Source organism: Lepus europaeus, chromosome 5 (genome assembly GCF_033115175.1).
Source record: "Lepus europaeus isolate LE1 chromosome 5, mLepTim1.pri, whole genome shotgun sequence".
Lineage (NCBI taxonomy): Eukaryota > Metazoa > Chordata > Mammalia > Lagomorpha > Leporidae > Lepus > Lepus europaeus.
This window is the reverse complement of record NC_084831.1, coordinates 97,339,840-97,358,393: the sequence shown is the minus strand read 5'-3', so window position 1 is coordinate 97,358,393 and position 18,554 is coordinate 97,339,840. Positions and strand designations below refer to the sequence as shown.

Genomic DNA, 18,554 nt, shown 5'->3' with positions numbered 1-18,554 from the left:
AACTGGAATATCTATCATCTGATATTTTGTGTTAGTTGCATTCAAAATCTTCTCTACTAGCTAATTTGAAATATTCAAATAATTATTGTCAGGCATAGTTATTTCCTCCTATCCACCTGTACCCATTAACCATCTTCTCTTCAACCATTTTTCCCCTGCACCTTTCTTAAGATCCTGTAACCATTATTCTATTTTCTATTTCTTTTAGATCAATTTTTTTTTAATTTATTTGATAGGCAGAGTTAGAGACAGTGAGAGAGAGAGAGAGAGAGAGAAAGGTCTTCCTTCTGTTGGTTCACCCCCCAAATGGCCGCTATGGCTGGCGCTACACCGATCTGAAGCCAGGAGCCAGGTGCCTCTTCCCAGTCTCCCATGTGGGTACAGGGGCCTAAGCACCTGGGCCATCCTCCACTGCCTTCCCAGGCCACAACAGAGAGCTGGACTGGAAGAGGAGCAACCAGGCCTAGAACCCAGTGCCCATATGTGATGCCGGCACCTCAGGTGAAGGATTAACTTGTGCACCATGGCGCTGGCTTCTAGATCATCTTTTTAACTTACACATACAGTACTTTTCTTTCTGTGCCAGACTTATTCCACTTAATATAATGTCTTCCACTTCTTTGCATGTTATTGCAAATGACAGAATTTATTCCTTTTTATGGCTGAATAATATTGCACTGTGTATATATATGGCATTTTCTTTATCCATTAATCCATTTGTGGACAACTAGATCGATTCCACATTCTGGCTATTGTGAACAGTACTACAACAAAAGTGTGAATATACATGCCTCTTTAATACATTGATTTCATTACCTTTGGGTATATACCCAGTAGTGGGATTGCAGGATCATAAGGTAGTTCTATTTCTACCTTTTTTTTTTTTTTTGGAAAATTTCAGTGTTTTCAGTAATGACTTTTTAATTCACATACTTACTAACAGTGTTGGCACAAATCTTCCCTTTTCTATGAACCCTTGACAACAACTGTTTTTTTTTTTTTTTTTGTCTGTTTGATAATAGCTACTCTAGCTGGATGTGATAATATCTCATTGTGGTTTTTATTTTTAATTCCCTGAAGAGCAGTGATGTTGAACATTTTTTTCTTATACTTGTTTACCATTTGTACATTCTCTTTTGAGAAATATGTATTCAGTTCATAGTTATTTTTAATGGAGGCAGTTAATGAAGCAAATTCATCTATTTAAGTAACTTTAATTGTCTTCTACTCTTTGCCAAGTCCACATAATGTTTTTGAGATAAAATAGTGAAACCAAGATGGAAGTTCCTGACCACATTAAGCTGAAATTCTAGTATGTTGTTTGATCAAATGTTTACATGAAATAGCAATTTATCTCACATGAAAAAGAGTGCTTCCATATAAAAACAGAATTGTAACCCTTGTATTTTATACTCAGAAAAAGCATTATCTGCTTCTTGTTTCAAAGTTTGTCTTTAGCTAAGAAACAGGTTATGCATATTTTATAAAAATGTTTCTTAGGAAATAATGGGAAAGACAAAATAAGTTATATAAGGTCAGTATTTTGGCACTATTTTAGTAGTTTTTGCATGCTCATTGCTTCCAAAATACAGTACCTCTTGAAAATATAACTCTAAGTCCCCAAAGTATTAATTATTATTTTTATTTATTATTTATTATTTTTATTTAATAGTGTTCTATAGCTGTTTGTGTTGGAATAGTTTGGTACTTGCTTAGTACTTGTCTTTCTCCAGTATGGTTGTGGAGTATGAGATTTCTTAAAAAAAAATGTTACTTGGTCACATTCTAACTACTTTTTTTGTTCACTGATACAATAAAATGCTCCCAACTTTTATCTTCTTACAATCAAATACACCTTGGTAGTAAGTATTGTTATACATGTCTGCATACTAATTAATTACCCAATAAAAATTCCAAGGATTAGAGTTGTTGAATTTTGTTTTTTATATTTACAATCATAGTTTTAGGAATAACTGGCCTGCCATGTTTCCATGTGTCTTGTATTGAGCACCTCATGGTGAAAGTACCACTAACATATTTTTTTTTATGTTCAAGGAGAAATTTAAATTCTTTTGGATTGGCTGCTGTGTTGTAGGTTGCTGAAAGCACTATTTATTAGCAAAACCACAATATAAACAAGCCTCAGGAAAGTATGAAAATTCTATAGGATATCAGCCAAGTGGATTTAAGAGGAAAAGAGAAATGGAGGGAGGTTAAGGACATATATTTTACTTTATTACATGTGGTTTTAATGAGCACCAAGAAAGTGAGGGTAAAGAATCTGGCAACTTATAGAAATTATTATAATCACCTTACTGTTTCCCTAGTTCAATCCTTGATCCAGAAATAAAGTGTATTACCTGTGGAAATACAGGTGAACTTTTTGGAAGGGAATCTATTTTACAGTTTTAGTTCCCAAAATCCATCATCTAATTTCTCAGTCTTATCGGCACAGTAAGGTGCTTCAAAAAGTTTGTGGAGAATGGAGTTTAATCGCTTCTCGGCCTTTTGGCTAAGATCAAGTGAGAATGGAGTTTAAAAGTAAATATTTGGATTGTAAAGAATTTTGAAATCCATGCCTATGAGTGATATTCCAGAAATTCATGGAATATGCATATTATGAAAAAGCTAAGCTTCTTCTTGCACCAAAATTAGCTAATCTTTTAACTCCATTTTTCCCATAACTTTTTGAAGTATCCTCATAGTTACAATTTTATACAAAACAGAGTTCTGCTGTTTAGAATGTACAAAGCTGTAAATCTGCATCCAGCCTAATGTTATAAATATTGTGATAAGATTACCTTCTCTAACTTAATTTCATCATTGGGAATATATTTCAATAAAATAGGCAAATGATTTCTAATTTAGCAACATTTTACATTTCTATATTTAAGGTCTCTCTCCCTCCCTGATCAGGTTCACCCTCCAGGCGTCCAAACACTGAAGAATTTTCTATATTAAAAAAAATCTCAGACACACACATCACACATACTAACTTTGTTGTCTTATCTTTCTCTTTTCCTTCCCAACCATATATTTTGAAAGTGTAATTTATACTCTTTATGTAACTTCACTTCCCCCTCATTCCTTGATGTAGCACAATGTCTTTCTGTTCTTAAGTAGCTAAAATTACTTTGATTAATATAACCAATGACTTTGTTACTGATAAGGCTAACAGATGCTTTACTTATTCATATGATAGCAGCATTTAACAATGTAGCTGTTGCTTTCTTAAACTAACTTATTTTATCAGCCAACTTACCTTATCTCTCAAGTTTCCCATCTCTGTGGTTGCTCTGTGTTCTTTAACAGTCCTTTGAGTGCACCAAGCATTTCAGAGTTGTGTCTTAGGCTTTCTCCATCTCACTCTATGTGGTTTCCTGGAAGATGAGATCAATATATGTGGTTTCAATCATCATTTCATGCCATGAAGCCTCCTACATCAGTGCTGTAGTTCAGACACTTATATTCAAATGCCTTCTGGAAATTCCCACCTGATTATCTCACAGGCCCCCTCAAGCTTGACATGTTCCAAATTGAACTTTTCACCCTCCACTCACTTCTCCACCTGCCAACTGACTCTTAGTTGTATGTTCTCCATTTCTGCAGACATGATTAGCATCCATTTCTTATCCAAAGAAAGAAATAGGGGCCAGTGCTGTGGCATTTCAGGTAAAGCTGCCGCCTGCAGGGCCAGCATCCATAAGGGCTCTGGTTCTAGTCCCGGCTGCGCTATTTCCAATCCAGCTCTCTGCTGTGGCCTGGGAAAGCAGTAGAAGATGGCCCAAGTCCTTGGGCCCCTGCACCCACATGGGAGACCCAGAAGAAGCTCCTGGCTCCTGGCTTTGGATTGGTACAGCTCTGGCCATTGCAGTCAACTGGGGAGTTAACCAGTGGATGGGATCTCTCTCTCTCTCTCTCTCTTTCTCTGCTTCTCCTTCTCTTTCTGTGTGACTCTAACTTTCAAATAAATAAATAAATATTTTAAAAAAACTCCCAAAGAAAGAAAGAAAAATATAGTTTTGACTTCATTTTTCTTCATCTTAAAATCCAAATTATTAGTCTTACCATTCTCATTCTCCATTGTCATTACCTCTGCTTCTCAAAAGGATACTATTGAATTGAATTAGGCTGAGTTTAAAGCTACCTTTGTATGAATTTTAAGTTTGAGCTCAAGGTGTCTCTGTACATAATGAACTGTAACCTTACTTGAAGTGTTAACAAAATGGCATCTACTCCTTATAAGCAGGCAAGTCTCAGACACTCCCAGCAGCCCAACTTCAGTCAACAACAGGAAGCCAACTGTTTAAACCAGGTTCAAATAAGGTGTAGAACATGCTGTCACCAATAGTTATCTCTGTACTTCACTTCTGCTTTGTATATGTCATTTCCTTTTCTCTGGCTATAAATATAAGCTGCACATGTGGTAGCGTGGAGCATTCTGAATAATTTCTTTGTTCGAGACTGCTGTCCAATGCTAGAATTGCAAACAAAGCCAATTAAGATGTGCAAAACTGGATTTGTTATCATTTTCTCTTTTAGCAACTCTGTAACACTTTCCTAACCAGTCTCATTAACTCTGTCTTGTCCCCTCCAGCTAATCTTTTCATCTGATTTGCACTTCTCTCTAAAAATGTTCAGGTCATTAAAAAAAATTAAAGCTTGTTAATTGATTCCTATTGTCCTTAGAACAACATTCAAAAAGGTGAGCAGACCTTGAAAAGCCCTTCATTATCTAGGCCCTGATTAAATTACAAGCCTTGCATCTACCTCCTTCCTACTTGCACAGTCTCTCAATCCACCCTACATACAAACACATTTAATTACATATAGGTTCCCAAAGCACCACACTGATTCTTCCATTTCTCCTTTTACTTTGGCATCAGCTGCTAATATTCAAGTTTTGATTAAGTGGCCTCTGCTTCCAGAAGCATGCTCTAAATTCTTCTGTTGGGTCCAGAGTTTAATGTTACCTGATATTGTCCCTTATGTTACCTTTCAGACTAAGTCTTATTTGCTTGTTTTAATGACCCATATTCTCTCAATATACTGTAAGCACCACAGCCATAGCTATCTTATTCACTGTATCATCTGAGAACCAAGCATAAATAATGAAATTTAGAACATTTGCAATAAATATTGATTGAATATATACAAAATACAAAATTAATCAGTTAATTAGACTTTTATTTCTAGGAAAAATGAATTTTTTAAAGATAGTATTATTTTTATTTGGAAGGCAACACATGCTCATTTCGGAAAATCTGGTCAATCCAAATACTTAAGATTATATTCACCCACATTTGCATCACATAAACAATAACTGATTTTTTAATCTAGTGTCTATTTTTATATGATTCAGAAAACTATACTACTCCTTAACTTTCTTCTTAATACCCATATATATATATATCACATTCAAGTTTATTTTATAATATATGTAAATGTGATTTGTTGTCTTTATTTTAAAATCAGCAAGACTGATATGCTTACTTTATCTGATGTAGGCTTAACAAGTATGAACAATTCAGTAGGCAGAAAGTCTATTATGCTCAGGGCCAGCACTGTGGCATGGTAGGCTAAGCCTCCGCCTGTGGCACCAGCATCCCACAGGGCACGGATTGGAGTCCCAGCAGCTCCACTCCAGATCCAGCTCTCTGTTATGGCCTGGGAAAGCAGTGGAAGATGACCCAAGTGCTTGGGCCCCTGCACACGTGTGAGAGCCGGCAGAAGCTCCTGGCTCCTGGCTTCAGATCTGCTCAGCTCTGGCTCTTGTTGCCATTTGGGGAGTGAACCGGCAGATGGAAGGCCTCTCCCTCTGTTTCTCCCTCTCTCTGTCTGTAACTCTACCTCTCACATAAATAAGCAAATAAATGTTTTTAAAGAAAGTCTATTATGCTCAAAAGATGTTTTATATATTCTAAAAAATGAAATAAGTTTGCTCTTCTAAAACTAGTTCCTACAAAAGTAGATTATTAAATGTTGAGCAAGTCCTAATTAACAGTGGTAGTGATATATTTTTATGAATTCAAAACATAATAATCACTAACACTAGTGATTGTTGCAGTAACATATTAGTTCATGTGTTCAAGTGAAATTATAAGATTCCCTTTAGCCACACTGATTTTGTCCTCTAAATAGCTGGCCCTAGAATGGAGAATACATTCAATTCTTCATTTGGAGCCCGTAAAATGGGTGTTTCAAAGTAAGTAAATCTCATGTTTAGTGGCTATAACAAGCTTGTGGATCATTTATTAAGAAATACTGACCCTTTACCCCATCCTCAGAATTTCTAAAGTAGTAGGTTTGTATTAGGACCCAGGAATATTCTCTTTAGCAAGTTCTCATGGTGATTCTTGTGAGGAAAGTATCTGGGACACATTTTAAGAGATACTTCCTAGACCACATAAACCACCCATGGAATTTTTATGATTTATTTATAATTGTTAAAATCTGGAAAAAATATCATTCTTTCTTTTTTTAATAATGTAAATATGAGAATGAAAAACAAAGTCTTCCTTTATATACATTCTTTACCTTTATAAATATTGTCTTATGTGATAGTATTTTTAATGCTGCTTTTACTTGAAAAAGTTAAGACTTTTAACCCATACTGCTTTTGTACCAAGACTTTTCCATAATGAAATGATTTTTCCTACTATAGAATTACTGTCAAACGTGGCAGCTCATGTAAAATAGAATGGGATTTTCTAATAATAAAAATGCAGCTAATGCCCATTTCTTTTTTTAATTTTTTAATTTTTAATTTTTTTAAACTTTTATTTAATGAATATAAATTTCCAAAGTATAGCTTATGGATTACAATGGCTCCCCCCTCCATAACTTCCCTCCCACCCAAAACCTTCCCCTTTCCCGCTCCCTCTCCCCTTCCATTCACATCAAGATTCATTTTCAATTCTCTTTATATACAGAAGATCAGTTTAGTATATATTAAATAAAGATTTCAACAGTTTGCCCCCATATAGCAACACAAAGTGAAAAAAATACTATTGGAGGACTAGTTATAGCATTAAATAACAGTGTACAGCACATTAAAGACAGAGATCCTACATGATATTTTAAAAAAATTGATTAATTTTGTATGCAATTTCCAATTTAACACCAGCTTTTTTTTTTTTCATTTTCAATTATCTTTATATACAGAAGATCGATTCAGTATATATTAAGTAAAGATTTCATCAGTTTGCACTCACACAGAAACACAAAGTGTAAAAGTATTGTTTCAGTACTAGTTATAGCATTACTTCACATTGGGCAACACATTAAGGACAGATCCCACATGGGGTGTAAGTACACAGTGATTCCTGTTGCTGACTTAACAATTTGACACTCCTGTTCATGGCGTCAGTAATCTCCCTAGGCTCTAGTTATGAGTTGTCAGGGCTATGGAAGCCTTTAGGGATCGCCGACTTCGATCTTATTCCGATAGGGTCATAGTCAAAGTGGAAGTTCTTTCCTCCCTTCAAGTAAAGTACCTCCTTCTTTGATGGCCCCGTTCTTTCCACTGGGATCTCACTCACAGAGATCTTTCTTTTAGGTCTTTTTTTTTTTTTTTTTCCCAAAGCGTCTTGGATTTCCATGCCTGAAATACTCTCATGGGCTCTTCAGCCAGATCCAAATGCCTTAAGGGCTGATTCTGAGGCCAGAGTGCTATTTAGGACATCTGCCATTCTATGAGTCTGCTGTGTATCCCACTTCCCATGTTGGATCGTTTTTTTCCCTTTATGATTCTATCAGTTAGTATTCGAAGACACTAGTCTTGTTTGTGTGATCCCTTTGACTCTTAGACCTATCAGTGTGATCAATTGTGAGCTGAAATTGATCACTTGGACTAGTGCGATGGCATTGGTACATGCCACCTTGATGGGCTTGTATTGGAATCCCCTGGCACGTTTCTAACTCCACCATTTTGGGCAAGTCTGATTGAGCATGACCCAAATTGTACATCTCCTTCCTCTCTTTTTCCCACTCTTATATTTAATAGGGATCACTTTTCAGTTAAAATTTAAACACCTAAGAATAATTGTGTGTTAATTACAGAGTTCAACCATGTACTAGAACAACAACAACAACAAAATTCTAAAAAGGATAAAGTATTACATTGTACATCAAGAGTCAGGACAAGAGCTGATCAGGTCATTGTTTCTTATAGTGTCCATTTCACTTCAACAGGTTTTCCCTTTGGTGCTCAGTTAGTTGTGGCCGATCAGTGAAAACAAATGATATTTGTCTCTTTGGGACTGGCTTAATTCACTCAGCATGATGTTTTCCAGATTCCTCCATCTTTCAAAAACAATGAAACCCGGTCATTTGCTAATGCCCATTTCTATTATTTTTTAAAGTTTAATTACTTGAAAGCAGAGTGATGGAGGTAGAGGGGTTGGGGTGGAGATAAAGAGAGATAAAGACAGAGACAGAGACAGAAAGAAATCTGCCATCCATTGGTTCACTACTCAGATGGCTCAGTAGAGGACTGGGACTGGGCCAGGCTAAAAAGAGCAGGATTCCAAAACTCTGTGTCTCCCACTTGAGTGACAGGAACCAGAGTCCAGAGGTTATCCTCTGCTGTCTTCTCAGGCACAAGTCCAAACTAAAATTATCCATATTGGCAATATGTCTAGCTTTCCTATGAAAATATCTCATTGTTAATAAGAACCTTATTCATATTAAAATTTCCTGCTGATTTCATTCAGTAATACACTGAATATTTTCCTCTAGTAACTACTGTCTATTTCTTATAGTTCTACTCAGAAATCAAAACAATTGAAGGTGGTGAACAAATTTTAAAGCCTACTCAGAGGTGTTTCTGTTGCATACATTAATGTGTTGGCATGTGTATGTGTGTGTAAGCATGTGTTAGCAAATCCATGCCTTCAGTTAAATAACTTATGTAAGGAAAGCTCATTTTGGAATGTATAAATATAATTAAAGACTATTCTATCACATGATACTAGGCAACTAGTACCACTTGCCTGTATTGATTGAAACTGACTGAATTGATGTATTTGCTGATAAAATATCTCCAGGTTGCTCTTTTAGCATGTGAGGCCATCTCTGAATTATAACAGCATAACCTTGATCTTTGTCATTAGGAGCAGGCATGACCATCTGACACAACAGAACCTAATCCATACTCTAATCCATGAGCCTGTGTAGTTCCCAGACTGTGCTCATATAAAAATTCTGTGACTGCTTCTCTATTCTTGGTAATTCAAAATAGAAACTGAAATGAGATGGAACAGAATCATCAAATCGATCATGACAGTAGAGTGGGAATGTAGATTATTAAAAATCAGAAAGAGTGAGACAATTCTGTAACTAAAATGGGAAAACACCTCATTAGGTGTTAAACCAATTCTTGAAGGCACTTCAAGAGGTCCTATGAAGACTAATAAACCTTAAACCTGAACCATGTTCCACTTTTCCTTGGTAGACCTGACAATACTTTAGTTACTATCCAAAGATACATCAAAAGTTTGTAAAAATAGAATTAAAAGATTTTTACTTTGGTACAAAAAAACAGTTTGAAATTTTTCATGTTCATATATAGTTGCTGTATCATAATTATTTTTCTCAAAAGATCCAATTGTTCAGCCTTTCTTGAGTTTTCTGAAGACTCTACTGATGAATGAAATATTTTTTTCTCATTTCAAGAAACATACTTATGTTATAACTTCCCTTTTTACGTTACCAGAAGTGCTTCAATGTTTTTTGGAACCATGAGAGCCTAACTAGTACACCCTCCTACCTGTATTAAGGAAAGTAATATGGTTAATTCTTTCCTGAGTTGGAAACCATTTCCCTTGTTTTTCAGATTCTTGAAGAAAAGCATTTAAAAGCATACATCTCTCATAAAATGAAGAATTTATAGTTGTATGAATTCCATCTATTCCAATTCAGCAGTGAAGTTCCATTAGCATTACTCAAACCACTGGCTGATTTTAAATGATATTATATTGTTTTCTTAATGGAGATTGGCTTGGATGACCTATCATTTTTAAAAAGGACATTTTAGTAGATGTGTTATGATACACATCTCCATACATGTTTGTCCTTACTCATCACTTATATTTGGGGCTAAAACATAAATAGCAGCTTTTCTTTTTCCAGTCCAATGTAATGTGAGTGGCTAAAGGTCAAAATAAATATTAATTTCAAAAAGTTCATGGAAAAGTAGAATTAAAAGACAAGTTAAAGGGCTAGCAGTGTGGCATAGTGGATAAGGCTGCCACTTTCAGCACCAACATCACATATGGGCACTGATTCGAGTCCCAGCTGCTCCATTTCTGATCCACCTCTCTGCTACCATGCCTGGAAAAGCAGTGGAGGATGGCCCAAGTGCTTAGGACCATGGACCCATGTGGGAGTCCCAGATGAAGCTCCTCGCTCCTAGCTTTGGCCTGACCCAGTGCTGGCTGTTGAGGACATTTGGGGAGTGAACCAGTGGAAGGAAGATTCTCTCTCTCTGCCTCTACCTCTCTCCATCCTATACCTCTCCTTCTCTATAACTCTGATTTTTAAATAAGTGAATAAATAAAATCTTTTAAAAAGATAATTTAAAGTTAGTAAAATAAGTTAATTAAAAGACAAGTTAAAATTAATTTTTGATGCAAAAAATTAAAATCCATTGACTTTTTTATAGTGTACTTTTTTTCAAGAATGGTTGCATTTACAAGGTAGAAGAGACGTTAAACATTCCCTGAGAAAATTGACTAGCATTGTATGGAACTGAAAAATGCCAAATCTGGGGAGAAGTTAAGCTCTATCCATTAAAATTCAGGACTAGGGCAGGCAATTAGCACTGTGGTTAAACTGCCGCTTGGGATGCCTGTATCCCATGTCAGAATACCCGGTTCAAGCCACTTCCAATTCAGTTTCTTACTGATGCATATCCTGAGAGGCTCATATAATCATCCAAGTATTTGGATCCCTGTCACTCACTTGAGAGACTTAGACGGAGTTCTGAGCTCCAAACTTCAGCCTGGTGCAACCCTGGCTATTGAGAACATTTATGGAGTGAATCAGTGGAAGATCTCTCTCTCTCTTTCTCTCTCTCTCTCTCCCCCTCATATGTCTTTGCCTTTCAAATAAAATGAACATTTTTTAAAAAAATTTAGGACTGCATATAAAGCTTATGTAAAGTAGGCATTTACTTTGTATTTTATTTATTATACAGTAGAAATGTACATCCCAGAGAAATGTCCATTATATATTCATAAGTGAGAAAAATAAGTCGCATATACATGCATAATAAAATTTTATATGTAGAAATCATACCAAAATCCTATAGATACATATATCTGTTTCTAAATATCATAGATTAAAACAACTAAAGGGAGAGATTAGCAGTATAATATGTTTCTAAAAACTATTATTCTTCTTTAGAATTCTAGTATTTTCTTCTGGTTAAGGCTAAGAAGTATGTTGTTTGTAATTTTGGAAAAGGCATTTAAGACTTAAAATGAAATATAACCATGTCTTTAATCTAAAAACCAGACTACAGAAAATTATTATAAATTTAAGAAGTTGTTTTTGTAATAGGATACCAGATAATATTTACACTACTGACAGGATGTCTCCCAGTTTGCAGTGGAATATACTGTAAACAAATGTAATGACTTCAGAGAACTGTGGTAAATTCAACTAAATTGAATTATAATTGATGACAGAAGGTTTTCCCCCAAGTTGCCTATATTACTTTTGACTACATAGCCATATTTTTTTTTATTCTCAACTCAAAGTCATTTAAAGAAGTACATCGAGTATTTCATATTTAAAAGCATTTAAAATGTCCCTCTAGTCTTCAAGAGAAAAATCAAATGAAGTAAAATGGAATGCTGATATCCTATCCACTTTGCGCTTCTCCTTTTAACTTCATCTCTCCCATCTCTCCCCTTACCTGTTTTACCTCAGTCTGGGGAAAGGGTTCCAAGCCACCTGCCTCTGTGTCTTTGTACATCCTGCTTCCTTGTGTTAGAATGTCTCCCAACTCACAAGGCCCACTTTCCAGAAAAGTTTTATTCCTTTTTCAATGTTAAATCAGAATGTCTTCTTGATTGAGCATTTTCATGCCTCAAAGAGTTAGCCTGGATTAGGTGCCTTCCCAGCACATCCTCAGAATATTTCAGGGCTTTTCTTTCTCATGGCATTCATCCCAGTGAATTCAATTTTTTCAGCTTTATTGAAGTATAATTGACATACAATAAACAGAACGTTTTAAAGACTATAATTTAATGAGCTCTGACATATGTATACAGCCATGAAACCATCACCACAAATCAAGATAATGAACTTTTTCATAACCCAAAAAAATGTGTTCACTCCCCCTTTGTATTTCCTCCCATCCCCAAATCCTTCCAGTGTGTCCCCAGGCTACCACTGATCCACTTTATTTTGTGATAGATCATTTTGGATTTTGTAGAATTTTATATAAATGGAACAAAATAGTATGTATTCCACTTTGTGGCTTTTCCCACTCAGCATAATTAAGATTCACTGATATTGTTGCATGTCTCAATAGTTCATTCATTTCCGTATAGCAATATCAGCATTTGTTTATTTTGGGCTTTGAGATATCCAGAGACAGTAACATATGGAGACTGAAACAGATTGGAGTGATGCATCTACAAACCAAGGAACTCCAAGGATTGCCAGCAACCATAAGAAGCCAGGAGAGAACAATGGAGCAGATTCTCCTTCAAAGCCTCCAGAGTGGGACAGTGAATTCAGTTGCGTTTGCCACCTGGATCATGTATGGACAAGCCAGTTTCTAGTCCCGGCTATCACACTTCAAATCAGCTTCTTGAGAGGCACCAGATGATGCGAACCTGCCACACACATCGAGGCCTGGATGTTGTTCTGGGCTCCTGTCTTTGGTCAGGCCAAGTCCTGGCTGTGCAGGTATTTAGGAAGTGAGCACATGTTGGAAATCTCTCTCTCCCTCTCCATCTCTCTCACTGTCACTCTGACTTTCAAGTAGATGAAAATAAGTAAGCAAACTTTAAATAATTCTACTAAAGACAAAGCTTCCAGAGGAAGCATGACCCCACTGACACCTTGACCCCAGACTTGCAGCATCCAGAATCAGGAGATAAAAGGAGTACCTGAAGCTATACTTTCAAGTTGTTTTTATTAATTACCTTTAAGTTCCTCTTTACAACCTCCCACCCTCCCACAAACAAATTTTATTGATGCATCTAGTAAGAATAAGTTGCTATTGTTTGGCCGGACAGTTTTCAGTCAAGAAAATTAAATATACTCATCTTAGAAAAATCCACTTGTAGCTCCTTTTAACAGAATGGAATGTGGTCTTCATTTAAAATGGATAGCTCATTAAAATATTTTGATCCAGAAACACTCTGTGTCACTCAGAGTCCATTCAGGAAACAAAAACATCATTCAGCATCTCAAAAACTACAGAAAATTCAATTCCAGGAATTTATTATATAATTAATGGAAGGGGTTGAAAGGCTGACCAGGGAAGACTGAGGGAAGTCAGAGATTATCAGCAGCAGGAAGTTGCTTTCACTCTGAGACTGGAGGGGGAAAAGTGCAAAGGGAGAATCAACGCAGCACAGGCTGGGTTCCCAGGCAGAAGCTGGAATCCCCGCAGGCTAATTCAATATTGAGGAGTCACAGCAATGAAAGAGGAAGTTTAACCTGTCCTGAACTTAACCTTGTAAAGGAACCAAGGAAGGGAATTGGAGCTTGTAGGTTCCTCTAAAAGGAATAAAAACGGAAGCAAGTAGATACTTCCTGTTACTTTATCTCTTTCATTATCACTCACATCAGGTACAATCATGTTTCATCTTGCATGATACAAATGTCTTACAATTCTCCCCGACTCTCCTTGGAACCTTTTTTCCAGCCACTGCAGATGCAATAAAGCCATTTGCTTCTTATCTAAATAACAGTTTCCTCATTTGCTAGAGGATAAAAATATCAACTTATTACACTGATATTTTAGGCCCCCAAATCAGATTCAAACAGTCTTTTTAAGTTACTTCTCATTATTTTCCTACTTATTTGTTGTGTTTCTGCCAGATAAAACAAAAAGAGCAATGAAGAGGGAAAAAAACACACAAAATCGCTAAATAATTTTGATAGGTCTAAAATTGTATAACACAGACTCTGAGTCATTTAGGACACCAAGATTTATACACCAGTGAGGACCACCGTAGGCTGTGGATCTCAGAATCTTACTTGAAATACGGTCATGTATTTTATTCAGTGTTGAATCCAGCAGTTAGACAAGCACACAGCAAGAGTGTGTACTCAATATTTACTGAATCAATACAATCATGAATAATAGCCCAGTTTTATAAGATCTGAAGTCCTTGGTGAAAGGCATGTTAACCAGATGCCCAATTTATTTGCATATAAATAACTAGCTAAGAATACAAACTATTTTGAGGCTTTAACATATTTTTAAGTTTAATGGTAAAGCATTGTATTCTCTGTTCTATTACACAAACCCAATGAAACTTGTTTTCCTACGTTGCAAAATATAATAATGAGAATTAAAAAAAGTTTAGAATACGTATTTAAAAGTAGAGAAGCTGAATCAAAGAGAAAACTGGTTTCTCTATGAAAAATAGATGCTCAGTAAATGTTTTTGAAAATGTGGATTAATCAAGCCCATTTGGGCACCAGTTTGCTCCACTTTGTTGTTTTTTGTTTGTTTGTCTGTTTGACAGAGTTAGACAGAGAGAGAGAGAGATAAAGAGAGAAAGGTCTTCCTTCCGTTGGTTCACCCCCCAAATGACCGCTATGGCTGGTGTGCTGTGCCGATCTGAAGCCAGGAGCCACGTGCTGGCTGTAACTCTTTCAAATAAATAAATACATTTTAAAAAAAAGAAAATATAGGCTAGTCAACCACCAATTAGACAAAAATGTTATTCTTTTTAATATTGCATATTTATTTTTCCTCTATATCAGGTTTCTTTTGCTATCAGTTATTCATATTTATTTTCCATGTTCTAAAGAACTGTCTATAGCTTTATCCTTGTCTATATCTATCTTGTGGAGGTAGGGTGATCAAATAGTTTTTTTTTTCTAGTCTTAGAGCTAATATCTAAAATTTAGTAGTAATGTATCTTGTTCAAATATATGTTTTTGTGCGTTAAAACAGATTACATACCCAGATGTGAGGAAATTATGTATTTATAAACTGTTCTCAAAATAGTGTGTTAGATTACTTGTGTATTTGAAGAACCTAGGGTTTCCATGCTGGTGGTGTGTGGTTTTAAGCAGAACCTCTTTGTCAAGTGTATTTTCAGCCAAAATTTTACCAAAGTTAGCCAAAGAAATTTTCCAATGTAAGGGAAGTAGGGCCATAGATTTCTCCTTGATATTGAGAACTATTTTTTTTTTTAATTTATTTGACAGGTAGAGTTATAGACAGTGAGAGAGAGAGAGAGAGAAAGGTCTTCCTTCCGTTGGTTCACTCCCCAAATGGCCGCTATGGCCAGAGCTACGCCGATCTGATGCCAGGAGCCAGGTGCTTCTTCCTGGTCTCTCATGCAGGTACAGGGGCTCAAGCACTTGGGCCATCCTCCACTGCCCTCCTGGGCCACAGCAGAGAGCTAGACTGGAAGAGGAGCAACCGGGACTAGAATCGGCACCCATATGGGATACCGTTGCCGCAGGCAGAGGATTTACCAAGTGAGCCACAGCACCGGCCAGACAACTATTAAAATATCATGAATTCTAAGGTGGTGTCCCATTAGGTTTGCTGTCAGGGAAGGTCAGCATGCATGCTCCATGTGCAGAAGACACTCCCCATTGTGGAAGAGTGATTCTGGGCTGCTCTTCCCATTGTCTTTGGGAAGATTAAATTTGGCACAATGTAGGGTTTATGCTGGAATTTACTCAAACCTTAGATTGTGAGCAAACTTGAAAAAATGGAAAGCAAGCAATTGAAAAATCCGCTCTTTACAAGTTATCACAGTAAAAGCTTAGAACAATTTTTGTTATGGAACTTTCTTAGTGCACCTAGCATTTGGAGGGGTCCTTCCCCAAAGAACAGGCAACTGCATTGAAAAAAGCATTGCCTTATAGACAACTTGACTTCTGAGCTTCTTTTATTTCTGTTTAATCCAGTCCTTTGGCTCTATGGCAATCTCTATTGCTTATGGCCTTGCACCAGATATCTGAATTGCTCTGAAAGTTAGCCAAGAGAGTGATTTCAGAACTGGAGAACATTTAACCACACAGAGAGGCTCTGAGAAGGCCAGACGTTGTACAAATTTGACTTAATAAAGTACACCTGAGTTCTCAGTCTCTGGCTATATTAGCAAGCCATCAAGGAGAAGGAAGAATTCGACAAGCCAGGGCAAACAAGGATAGGTTCTTACTCTGGAGTATTGGGAAAAGACTGGATTTCCTACTCTAAGGGCCAGATAAGGATCCAGGATTGTAAAAATGGAACATAATTTTTACTGTGGCATTCAAAACAAAAAATTATATTGCAAATGTGGTACTTGGATTTCTGATTTTAGCTTTCAACTTAAACTCTATGCATTCTAATTATATCAGAATTGCTTCCCATGAATATATCATTTCTATGTTAATAATTTGCCACCAGAATTTTTCTTTACACAACTAATAGCAAATGTTTTAATCTAATTTAAACAGAAACAACAAAAAATAAAACAAATAAATGTGCCTAATTGTGTTTTAGGCACTTCAAATGTTGGGCAAATCTATCATCATCATCATCGTGGTTTTCAGGGCATTTGAAAAATGACCAGAGTAAAACCTGAAAATTTAAGCTATTATGAAAAAATAATTATTGACAATAAGAATAAGCAATTTGGTTTCTAGTCCTACTTCTGCTACTAACTAGCTGGGTGTTACCTTAAAGAAATCATCTAATTTTATTGGAACAATAATTCTTCATTTCTAAAATGAAGGAAATGCACCATGTGATTTCCAAGGACTTTTGTGACTCTAAATGCTCCAAAATTTCATGCCTATGAATGTTAAAAATATTTTAGTGATGTAGCAATATCTCATTTTAGAAAATGCTGCTCCAATAGGATATATCACACTCAACTGCTATTAAATCAACCTAGTAAGAAAGACTACTATTTCGTTGAGAATAAAGAATACAATTGTCAAAACAGGTGCACATTCTTTTTTTTCCTTTTCTTTTTAAAGATTTATTTATTTATTTGAGAGGCATAGTTAAAGGCAGAGAGAGGGAAAGACAAAGAAGGAGGTCTTCCATCTGCTGGTTCACCCCACCAAATGGCTGCAATGGCCAGGCTGTACACAAAACCAGGAGCCAGAAACTTTTTCTGGTTCTTCCATGTGTGTGCAGGGGCCCAAGCACTTGGGCATCTTTTGCTGCTTTCCAATGCCATTAGCAGGTATGGATCGAAAGTGAAGCAGTGCCCATGAGGTATACCAGTAATTCAGGCAGAGGCTTAACCTAATATACCACAGTGCTGGCCCTAACAAGTGCACATTCTTAATGTATTTAAAATTTTCAAAGTTCTTGACAATTTAATAACTGCCAGACTTCCTGATTGTACTGTTTTGCTTTACGAAAAAATATTTGGGTTGCTCATACACAGTTTTTTAAAAGTTCTTCCCTTCAAACTCTTCAAATTACTAAAATAATTTTACTCATCAGTGGGGTGTGGTTATCAAGTGAAATGTTGAAATAAATCATGGCCTTGCCATAATGTATACCATTTTTCAGGGAATACATACATTTACTTTCTTTTTTTTTTAAGATTTATTTACTTATTTCTTTGAAAGAGTTACACACAGAGAGAAGAAAAGGCAGAGAGAGAGGTCTTCTATCCATTGATTCATTTCTCAATTGGCCGCAACAGCCGGAGTTGTGCCGATCTGAAGCCAAGAGCCAGGAGCATCTTCCCAGTCTCCCACGCCAGTGCAGGGCCCCAAGGACTTGGGCCATCTTGTACTGCTTTCCCAGGCCATAGCAGAGAGCTGGATCAAAGAGGAGCAGCCTGGACCCGAACTGGCGCCCATATGGCTTTACCTGCTACACCACAGCGCTGGCCCCCATACATTTACTTTCAACAACCTGATAAAATTCCTATATTTTTAATGCTGTTTTTCGTACTTCCAAAAGCTTTATCCATTATTTAATTCATAAAACTATCAATTATTTAATTACTTCCTTGATACAAAGTTTTTACTTCTGAATTTATTTCATGGGTGTACATTCAAGAAATATTTGCTGGCCGGTGCTGTGGCTAACTACGCTAACCCTCCACCTGTGGTGCCGGCACCCAGGGTTCTAGTCAGGGTTGGGGCGCAGGTTCTGTCCCGGTTGCTCCTCTTCCAGTCCAGCTCTCTGCTGAGGCCCAGGAGTGCAGTGGAGGATGGCCCAGGTCCTTGGGCCCTGCACCTGCATGGGAGACCAGGAGGAAGCACCTTGCTTCTGGCTTCAGATCGGCGCAGCGCACCAGCCGTAGTGGCCATTTGGGGGGTGAACCAACGGAAGGAAGACCTTTCTTTCTGTCTCTCTCCCTCACTGTCTAACTCTACCTGTCCAA

At 36.7% G+C, this 18,554-nt stretch overlaps 1 pseudogene; it reads left to right on the top strand.

The window, feature by feature from the left end:
- Nucleotides 1–2,492: 2,492 nt before the first annotated feature.
- On the top strand, nucleotides 2,493–2,621 carry LOC133761220 (U2 spliceosomal RNA; annotated as a pseudogene).
- The last annotated feature ends 15,933 nt before the right edge of the window (nucleotides 2,622–18,554 follow it).